This window comes from Abramis brama, assembly GCF_963993115.1.
Source record: "Abramis brama genome assembly, chromosome: 4".
In the NCBI taxonomy this organism is placed as follows: domain Eukaryota; kingdom Metazoa; phylum Chordata; class Actinopteri; order Cypriniformes; family Leuciscidae; genus Abramis; species Abramis brama.
In genome coordinates, this window is record NC_139966.1 from 18,306,011 (window position 1) to 18,317,092 (window position 11,082).

The 11,082-nt window shown below is 40.1% G+C and overlaps 1 protein-coding gene across 1 annotated transcript in view; it reads right to left on the reverse strand.

The window, feature by feature from the left end:
- Positions 1–10,684, reverse strand: part of LOC311081721 (adhesion G-protein coupled receptor F1-like) — a 42,952-nt gene extending 32,268 nt beyond the window's left edge. The window contains exon 1 of the mRNA XM_084112333.1: positions 10,589–10,684. The gene's annotated coding sequence lies outside the window, so the exon portion shown is untranslated. The remainder of the gene's footprint in view (positions 1–10,588) is intronic.
- Between the last annotated feature and the right edge of the window lie 398 nt (positions 10,685–11,082).

Below are 11,082 nucleotides of genomic sequence, written 5' to 3' on the forward strand. Positions count from 1 at the left end.
AGTATTGGCTACCAAAGGCAAAATGAAATCACTGATGATAAGAACACAAAAAACACAAGAGGTTTCAACATGCTTTTGTTGGATATAGCTAATAGCAAACATAAAACATGGTGTTGAATATCTGGTTGCAAACTATGCACTGTGTACGAAGTGCAAAGTCTTGTTCTGTGATTTAAAGAAGGGAAACTGCTTACTTGATGTCATACACCAGGGGCCTCATTTATAACCGTTGCGTACGCACAAAACAGGCCCTAAAAGAGGCGTACGCCACTTCCGACGCATAAGTTGTGATTTATAAAAAACAACTTTGATGGTAAAATGTGCGCACCTGCACGCAAACTCTGACCCATGCATACAAATGTTTTAGAGATGGAGCAGTTTGGTGACACCGATGGTGAGCTGGAGTTAAGTGTATTTTTGGTCCCTTTTAGACAGAAAATCTAAAAAAATATACGTACAGAAAGATAATACAAATATAATTTCACTCACCAAGCCTGTCACTTGAAGCAAATATCCATTCCTTCTTAAATGTTCGCGCCAGAGACACGTTGGGCCGTTTAGTGAAACTGCCGCATATAGCCTACTATCTAACGGCAGATGACGTAAAACTTCATTACGTGTCCTAATCATAAATACGGTGCATGTTCACAATAACAGTTTAAATAAAATAAAAATGATTAAAACTATGTTTTACTTCTGATATAAACATTTCAAATATGCCATTCTCATTAATGGAGTTAAACACAGTTAAAGGTGCTATATGTAGTTTTTCTACTAAAACGAATCCTTTTTTTATTGCCTATGTGTGAAGGGGTTGTAATCTCACATTAAAATTATCCACTTTGCGGGTTTTGCTATTACCTCTGAAAGCAAGTATTCTTATTTTTATGTGAAGGTGCCGGGTCGGATTTACCGCGAAATCCAGTGACGTGACCTGCACGCGCGTTCCCAAGTAGAGTTCTCAACGGGCCTGAAAATTACGACCCGACCCGACCCGGCCCGTGGCTTTTAAAGCCCGGACCCGATGTAACCCGACATGAATTATCTGCCCGAACCCGGCCCGACGCCGCGTCGGGTTTTTTTTTTTTCTCATACACGTATTATCATGACCAGCAGATGGGAATTCAAATCAACCTTTAATGTTCACGCCTTTTAACAATACAAACAATACAAACAACTGAAACAATAAACTTTAAAAATATAAATAGACTGTAGTAGCGACGGTAAATTCACTTGCGGCAAGTTTACTTTTCACCAACTCCATCTTCTCTCCAGGCTAAAGGCGTGCACGCAGCGGCGTCAGGTCGGCCCCCGCCCCTTTCCATGATGCACGTTGCACGCAGTAGCCAGACTTTCTTTACGGTGAACAGCAGCGATGATTAATAAATGTTTTTTTTTTTTTTTTTTCACTGAGCGGAAAAGATTAAACCCGAGGTCCGACCCGACCGTCATTTGATTATATTTTCGACCCGAACCCGCGGGTCCCGTCGGGTTTGTCGGGCCGACCCGTTGAGAACTCTACCCTCTCGCCTCGTCTAGCCTACTGACTTTGCACTCAACAGCGACGACACTGCAACTTATGACATGGACTTATGACTTCTGCATCTTATGACATGTCTGATAACACTAAGAAACGACCTGCTCCCAGCACAACACAGACTCCAACACAAACTCCACATATTGATAAAAAACTAAAAGTTTTTTCTGCTGAAGCTCGTAAGGCCAGACGTGAATCGGATGAACTTCGGGTGAAAAAACACAGCTCAACATCGGCAGGGCATTTGAATCATGGAGAAACCTTATCTACAAAACTAGAATGTACATTTCCTGAAGAAAATGTGAAGTGGTGCTTGCAGTGGCAAAATTCGGCAGGGTTGCTAGGGTTCCATACTTATCATGGTACGAGCATGGAGCATTAGTTCAACGTCAAGCTGATAAAAGTAGCCTATTATTGTAACGTTGCAGTGGGAGTTTACCTGAGTTTCCAGCATGTTGTGTGATGCTTTCTCCGGTGTGTTGCGTCTCAGTCTGAAGGTACCCACAGTGCTCGCTCATAAATTCGAGCACGCGCTTGTAAACTTATTGGTTGCAATCTGAAACATCACCGCTAGAGGCCGCTGAAAACTACATACAGCTCCTTTAACCCTCTGAGGTCGGCAAACGCGCGGACGCGTTTTGCTGGATTTTCTCCACATTGTTAGCCTAGAAATCTAGACGCACCCTAGCGGCAGCAAAATGTATTTCGCAGCCAGGGGAGTCTAGCAACTCTCAATAGACCTTCTAACTGCAAAAACCTAAATTGGGTCAGGCCAATCACGTCATGTATAGAGTAGGCAGGGGCGGGCTTAACATATGACGACAGAGTTGCGACGGCTGCCACTTGAAAACAAAGAATGACGGCTGCTGATGGAGAGCAACGGTCTTTCGAATCGGCTTTGGCCGCGACTCGGGAGGACTTGGAGTTAAGTTTTTCTTTGAGAAAAGAGCAAAGAACGGCACTTAAGTCATTCTTAAAAAAAGGAAGATGTGTTCGTCGTTTTGCCGGCCAGATGTGGCAAAAGTTGAATCTATCAACTAAGCGCCGCTGTTGGGAAAACGCTCTGGTTGGTTTAAGCGCTGTCCTATTGCGTGTTTAGGGAATTTGAAAGACAGCCGTTTATCCCGCCCCTCGGATTGAGCCGTGTCTATGGTGAGTTTCCAGACCTAACATCTTGATGTACGTCTGGCTTGCCAGGCTACCACATTGTAGCACTATAAACTTAAATTACTCCGTCATTTATGGTCATACAGAAAACAGAAATATAAAAAAAGAATCTGTGATATTTCTACTTTTGTATGTGTCCACTTACAATCAAATCAAAACATTGTGCTTTTGTAAAATAAAGAAAACTAGATGTACCGCATGGCGGTACAAAATATGACCGCCGCTCAGGCCTGCACTGGCTTTCCACTAAAATAAATGACGTGGAGCAATTTGGCTGTATTGCGTGTTTATGTATATACCTAAAAAAAGTAGTAGTATGTGCATGTCTGTCTGTGTGTGTGTGTATGTGTGTGTGTTTGTGTATGTGTGTGTCTGTGTGTGTGTGTGTGTGTGTCTGTGCGTGTATGTATGCGTGCGTACGTGTGTGCGCGTGTGTGTTTGTGTGTGTGTCTGTGCATGTGGATTTGTATGTGTGTGGATGTCAGTGTGTTTGCATGCTTGCGTTTGTTTGTATTCCTGCATGTGTGTGTGTGACAGTTAGGGTTGCCAACTTCAGAAAAGGAAAATGCGGGACAATCGTGGTTATTTATAGGAAAATGAGGGACACTCAAAATATTTGTACTGTATCACACAGTGTACGTCATTTCAGTGTCTGCAGTTAAGTTTGTTTAAAAGGTTATCAGAAATAAACACATTTGTATTGCTTAACCTATTTATGTATTTAATTCTAAAAATTATTTTAATGTCATACATGAAAAAAGTCACATTACAAACAAACCATAGTTCAAAATAACAGCATTTATCTAAAATAGAAAGCTTTTTTAACATTATACACTAGGCTTACAGTTCAAAAGTTTGGGGTTAGTAAGATTTTTTTGGGGGAAAAAAAATAAAGTAATTGCCTACTTTTATTCAGCAAGGATGCATTACATTAATCAAAAGTGACAGTTAAGATAATGTTACAAAAGCTTTCTATGTACTTTCTAAAAGCTTTAAAACATTAATAATAATCAGAAATGTTTTTTGAGCATATTATTCCCTCAGGTAGATTACATGTTTTCTTGCGTGGCTGGATGTTAGACTCATGAACAATAATCACGTTGTTTGCATTCGCCAAAATTGATTAGCCGAAATCAAAACGTGGACAGTGAAAGGAAATTACCGTTAGCGCGAGACGAGTCCGGCTTGAAGCGGAAGTGACCAGACGGCAGAGGATGTTCGCAAATCAAACAATGATTTGTCTCAAAACATTGATTAAAAAAAGCTGTGATTGGATGATGACAGGTATCGGTGATCATTCTCAAGTGTCGTGGTCAGCACTGCTGCGGTTGCTGTTGTATCAGTCAGTGGTTTATCAGCTTGTCAAAAAACGGGATACGGGAGGTCACGCACGGGACAAATAAATTAGGCCCAAAATACGGGACGTCCCGCCTAATTCGGGACAGTTGGCAACCTTAGTGACAGTATCATCCTAAACCAGCAACCCTTCGCTCAACACCACCATCTACAGGCCGATGAGTGTACAGTCACTAAATGTGCACATAAATGAATTTATTTTATACCCCCCCATGGATGAAATTCTACGAAACTTAGCATACCCCCAGAGGATGTCAAGTTAATCATACACATGAAATATGGTGCAGTTCTGAACATCTCAACTGAAGATAGGGGCGATTAAAGCAGAATAATATTGCATTTTCATTTTTTATGGGAGGGGCACAAATCACAAATGAGTGATTATGGGCTAGGTTGATGTGGGCCCTTAAGACCAACATACCATAAAAATGTCTTCATCCTCGGTGCCACGGTTCAGGTAGTTATTTAGGAAAAACTGCATTTTTTGGGTTTGGGGGGGCCCAGCGCGGGGGGGGAGGGGCCCCCGGGGACCAAACGAAATTTTTCCGTAAAAGTCTAGTGGGGCTACATGCCCACCAAATTTCATGTTCCCCGGTGTTTCGGTGTCCCTGGTATCGTTGACGAAAAATTCAGATGAGGAAAAAAAACATTGACAATCGATTATGGGCTAGGTTGATGTGGGCCCTTAAGACCAACATACCATAAAAATGTCTTCATCCTCGGTGCCACGGTTCAGAAAGTTATTTAGGAAAAACTACATTTTTTGGGTTTGGGGGGGCCCAGCGCGGGGGGGGGGGGGGAGTGGCCCCCGGGGACCAAACGAAATTTTTCCGTAAAAGTCTAGTGGGGCTATATGCCCACCAAATTTCATGTTCCCTGGTGTTTCGGTGTCCCTGGTATCGTTGACGAAAAATTCACGGGGGCCCCAGCGCGGGGGGGGGGGGGAGTGGCCCCCGGGGACCAAACGAAATTTTTCCGTAAAAGTCTAGTAGACCAACATACCATAAAAAATTCTTCATCCTCGGTGCCACGGTTCAGGTAGTTATTTAGGAAAAACTGCATAAAGGGTTTGGGGGGGCCCAGCGCGGGGGGGGAGTGGCCCCCGGGGACCAAACGAAATTTTTCCGTAAAAGTCTAGTGGGGCTACATGCCCACCAAATTTCATGTTCCCCGGTGTTTCGGTGTCCCTGGTATCGTTGACGAAAAATTCACGGGGGCCCCAGCGCGGGGGGGGAAGTGGCCCCCGGGAACCAAACGAAATTTTTCCGTAAAAGTCTAGTAGACCAACATACCATAAAAAATTCTTCATCCTCGGTGCCACGGTTCAGGTAGTTATTTAGGAAAAACTGCATTTTTTTGGGTTTGGGGGGGCCCAGCGCGGGGGGGGAGGGGCCCCCGGGGACCAAACGAAATTTTTCCGTACAAGTCTAGTGGGGCTACATGCCCACCAAATTTCATGTTCCCCGGTGTTTCGGTGTCCCTGGTATCGTTGACGGAAAATTCAGTAAGGTGACGGAAAAAAAAGCGGCGGTCATAATAAACAGGGTGTGCGTTCTGCCTCTCCGTCGCAGTGAACTTTTTTTTTCTTGAGCACGTCTATAAACTGAAACAAAACTCAGCGAATACTTGTCACACATTTATGAGCCATATACCTTTATAAACATTTATGAGCCATATACCTTTATAAACATTTAAGTGTGTACTTTTAAATGATCGGATTCAAAACGAAAACAAATATTCTCTGTTTAAGTAATTTGTATAAAACCAACAAGATGTCCAGCTTCTCAAACGCTTGCTCATTAGATTTAATTTGGCCACGCCCACTCGCGCAAAAGAGATTCACATGCAAATCTCCACATGGAACGCAAACTCGCTCATTACCTCAACAACAAAACACTTCACTTCACTTTTCGTTGAGTTTGAAAGAAGAAGAACGCGATTTTAAGACAAGAAATATGTAAGGTAAGAAATTCTTACATATTAGTTTGTTATTGTTGCATAAATGTCACATTGCAGTTGAACTGTTGCTAGATATATGGGGAATATTATAATATTTAGACCCGTGTTTACTGTTACTGTGTTTGTGGATATCTGCTCAAACGTAGATATGTAGGCCTATAGGTAACCATAATGTTTTATATTTGAGCGCGATCACATTTGAATGTATCATATTTTGGATCGCGATCGCGTTTGAATGTTTCATATTTTGCAGCGCGATCGCGTTTGAATGTATCATATTTTGCAGTCGATCGCGTTTGAATGTATCATATTTTGGATCGCGATCGCATTTGAAAAGCAAAACGCACCAAACGGCTTCATGTTTTTACTATTATCTCATTTCATATCATAACGAATGGAAACATTTGAAGTAACATGACAATCAATATATTTTTCTCTAGCTTAGTTGTTACTGAAATCTTTTGGAAGATTTATACTGCTATAGGTTATTGTTATTATTATTTTATCCAGCACTGTGCATAGCTTATGCCTACAAGGCACAACAAACCTGGTGTTCATTATATTATGTATTGTTGGAAACATTTGTGTGTGTGTGTGTGTGTGTGTATTCTGTGAATTTTAAAAAGCAATTTTAACCAGAAAAATCTAATATTTATTTCCAAAATCGTGCAGGCCTTTCTCTTGATATCAGTATGTTCACTTTTTTTTTCAGATCCCAGATGCCACTGAGGACTTCAACATTCACATGAGTCTCTGTACATGAACATGGTAAAGTGAAAATCAAACACCTTGGAAATGAAAGGTATGTACAATGTTTTTAGGAATGGCACAAAGGTCTTTGTCTTTGGATCATTGTTTTCAATAATGTGCTTTTTTGGCATTTGTTGTGTATCTTTGGATTATGTTGTGTTGTAAATAAATCCAAACAATTTAAAAGCCATTCTTTTTTAAATCTCCTCATTTACAGTATTGTGCAAGGTTGCTCAGAATGACAGGGCCTGATAGCTCCTAATAGGGCCGTTAGGGGAGGGTCTTTGTCTTTCTCAGGTGTGAAAAGCTTACATATTAATGACCTCCGCATAGAGCTTTCTCACACAAAACCCATCGTAAAAATTTTAAATCAATATATTGTCTTATCTGAATGAGCAGTCAGGGTGATTTTCACATAGTTTTAGAGCAAATATTCTAGGCTACGTCATACAATTTCATGTGGATGAATGATTATATGCAAATGATATGCAGATGAGGATATGCATAGTATAGTAAAACGAGGCGTTGTAAGCTCCATATATGGTTATTTCGGGGAGGAGACGCATGTGCGCACAATCTTCCGCTGCCTGGGATTTATAAAGTGAATTCTGCGCAGGTTCTGGCGTACATTTTTGGCTTTCGGACGCACGTACACTTTTAGTAAGGATCCTACACGCGGTTTTATAAATGAGAGCCCTGGGCTATTTGATTCCAGCTTGATCAGGGCAGTGGCCATAAAGGCCTGGATTGAAAATTGCTGGGATCAATCGTATCATTTATACCTGCTGCTGAGTAGGCCACTCCATACCAGGGGCGTTTCTAGGTTTTTAAAACATAAGAGGCTGAACCTGAAACATCAGGGGCTGGGGGTGGGTGATAAGATAACATGATTTGATATAGAGAATAATGTATTTGTAGGCCTATATGCAGGGTAAGTTTTTTTTTATTTTTTTTTTTTTATGTTTGTTTTGTATATATTGTTAATCATTTTTGTCAATAAATATAAGATGTGTTTGAGTTCTAAAATATGCATTAAAAAAGACTTTTTAAATGCAAAAAAACACGCATAAAACACCTTTTAACAAACCCATTGCAATTGTTTTATTGAAAGTAAAATTTTGCAAATAACTAATCATCTAATAAGATTAAATATCAAGTGTTGTATAATATAGACGGTTTCAACGGCAACAACATAAACAAACGTAACTGCGCATGCACGCTTTTGTGGCCCAAACTTAACTTCCGGTAGAATCAATAACAACAGAGTTCATCTGTAGAAACAAGCAAATTACATTAGCTAGCAAGTATGTCTAGCCAGTATTATTTGGGACTACCAATAGAAAAAAAGAGCTGTTACTTGGCCAAACTTAAATGTGACAATGTTACACTACCAGACCCGTTCAACAAAATTGAGGCAAACATTTTTTTCTAAAGACCTGTCTGATTTACCAGAGGTCAGTCAGGTAAATATCTTTGAATACAGTTACTTATTACAGTATTTAGAGTTTAAAAAGACCACCCTCTCTGTGCCTACAGTCGGAGCATTACTCTGATCAAAGTAATTTTTTCACTTTCAAATACAGTTTGTATTTTTAACAAGCGACCTTTAATGATTTCTTCAGTAACACAAGAAATGGGTAAAAAAAATCTCTAGAAAACAGGATGCCAACTCCACCACTGTTACTACTCTTATGACTGAGAACAACTTCCTTATCCCAATCTTTCTTCCATGCAGTTTCATTTTCAACGGTGCTATGTGTTTATTGTAAAACAAATGACAATTAATTCCTTAACTTTAAACAAACTGATAAGGGAAACTCTCTTTGCATCCTCTCTGGCACCATTGATGTTTAAAGAACCCAGCTTTATGGCACACATAGCAAATGTTAATTTAAACAAAACAGAGATTCAACAAACAAAGAAAAAAAGACACATCATTAGCTATTTGTGCTAACTTTTATCATATTTTTATCAAACTGTAAAGGTTTTTTGGTCTGTAAAGGTCAGTTGGCCGGGGTGTTCTGTATTTTCATGAATAGTTTAACTGAATCAAGGAACAACTTTAAATCTGGGAAAAACTCATCAACTTTAACTGGTCTCAAGCCTTTGGTTCTTTGTAAAAAGGACTGAATTTTGGTGAAAGAGTAAGCACTCTCCACATCCATCTGTGTGTTGTCGTAGAAATTTTAAACTGTATATTAAACTAACCATGTTTCTAACCATATTTAACATCTAACCTTCTCTTTTCAGGCCTAACATGATAACACTTTGAAACACAATGTACTAAAACGTTTTGTCCTGTGTTTTTGGATGTTGTATTCATACCCCTTTGACTTTGGTTGTGTGAGTGTATAAATAACACATTTGGGAATTGAAACTAGACAGATGACTAAATTTGAACCTTGTGATTAACAATGAAGTAATCATTAAAGCAAAATTTGCTTTACCTAGTAACAGAAGGGTTTGCATATGAAGAACCAATCAAATTGTGGGGAAATTATGTAATGCGGTATGACATTTTTTGCCATACCTCCTTATTCTATAAAAACTGTTGTATTCTTGTGCACCGTGGGATTCTCAATGGAATTTGTCTGAGATCCTCCGGCCTTGCTTCTTGGGAGAGATTCCCTGAGAACTGCTCGGGAAGATCTCCTGGCCGTGATTAAAGCATTTAGAGGACATTTGCTAAGGTCTGTTTGTCAATTATTCCTGTGCAGGAAGAAATCTAGTTAGGGAAGCAAGTTAGTTAGTTAGACTATTTATTAAGCGTCGATTGGAGACGTTAGGGATCGTCGATTGGAGACGGCCCAGGGAGATCGTCGATTGGAGACGGCCCCGGTATTAAGCGTCGATTGGAGACGTTAGGGATCGTCGATTGGAGACGGCCCAGGGAGATCGTCGACTGGAGACGGCCCCGGTAGACTTAGGTACTTAGTTAGGTTTAGGGAAAAATCCACGACAGTGTCTCCACTAACATTACTTTCAGACTCTTCATGTTCATCAGCCCATCATCTGACTGAGAAGAACAGCTCATGGGATTCGTCTTTGACATAACTTTAGGAAGGAGGAGGATCCAAAATCAAGAATACTTTGAGTGAAGGGCATGTAAAAGCAGTTCAGGAAAATAGGGACACCCAAGCAATAGCAACACCCTACCAACCACTCAAAATACCTTAGCAACCCCCCAGAAAACCATAGCAACCACCCAGAACAGCCTAGAAACCGCATAGCAACCACCCATAACACCTTAGCAACCCACTAGAAACACCCTAGCAACTGAGGTTGCTCTATCTATCTATTTATCTATCTAACTTTAAACTACTTTTAAACTTCAAACTAATTTAAACTTCAGATTACTTTAAACTTCTTCAAACTTTCTGGTCCAAACTTTCTCAAGCCAACTTAAAGTTTGTCTTGACAAACTTTTTAATCTAGTTTATTATTGTTATTATTATTATTATACTTATTATTGAGCATTTTCACATAGGTGAAATAAAAACATTAAATAATTTATAATTTTATTTACTCTGGCTTGTTCCTTTAAATATCACAATGCAGACACTTTAATTGGAGAGTATAGATTTTCTGTAGCCATCAAAAATACATCTGTTTGTCATAATCGATCTTCTCACTAAAGCTGATCGTCTGTGAATCAACGCCTGGCCTACAGAAGAGCGGAAGCGTTGAACATTTACAGGTTTACTTTCCACCTCTGTATATTTCAGATTGTAAAGAGTCTGTAAATTTATTTAAACTAAAAGCAGAATCCCTAGAGCTCGATATCATTATAATCCTGAAGATTAATTCCTGAAGACTTACCGTGATTGTGCCAGTGTAAAATATGTTTTGGCTCTCTGTCACTCTGTTTGAGTTTGCATTCTGTGATCTGTCTACACTTTCTCTTCCTCTCTGTGTAATTTCCTGCCTGTGGAATTTCCTGCCTGCAACTTTGACACAAGCAGAAAACAGGCGTGTACTGACACATGTATCCTCTGTCCAACTGTATTAAACTGAGAAACAACTGAGCTGCAATCTGGTCTCTGTGTCTCTTATTTGGTATTTTGGTTCTCCAAGTGCACTGTCAGGCTTCACGAGATGGAGGGCATTGCAGAAGACTGAGAATAATTGAATAAAAAAAGTCACGCTGGTTTGGGTTTTGTTTTCACGTTTCATGTGTTTAATTTTGTAATTTACCTATAGTCAAGGTTCCTGTCATGTGATTCCCTTTTCCCTCATGTGTTCTTGCCATGTGCTCCTCTTGTGAATGTGCCATGTTAGGTGTGTTGGACATTGGCTGATGTAACCGATTGGCA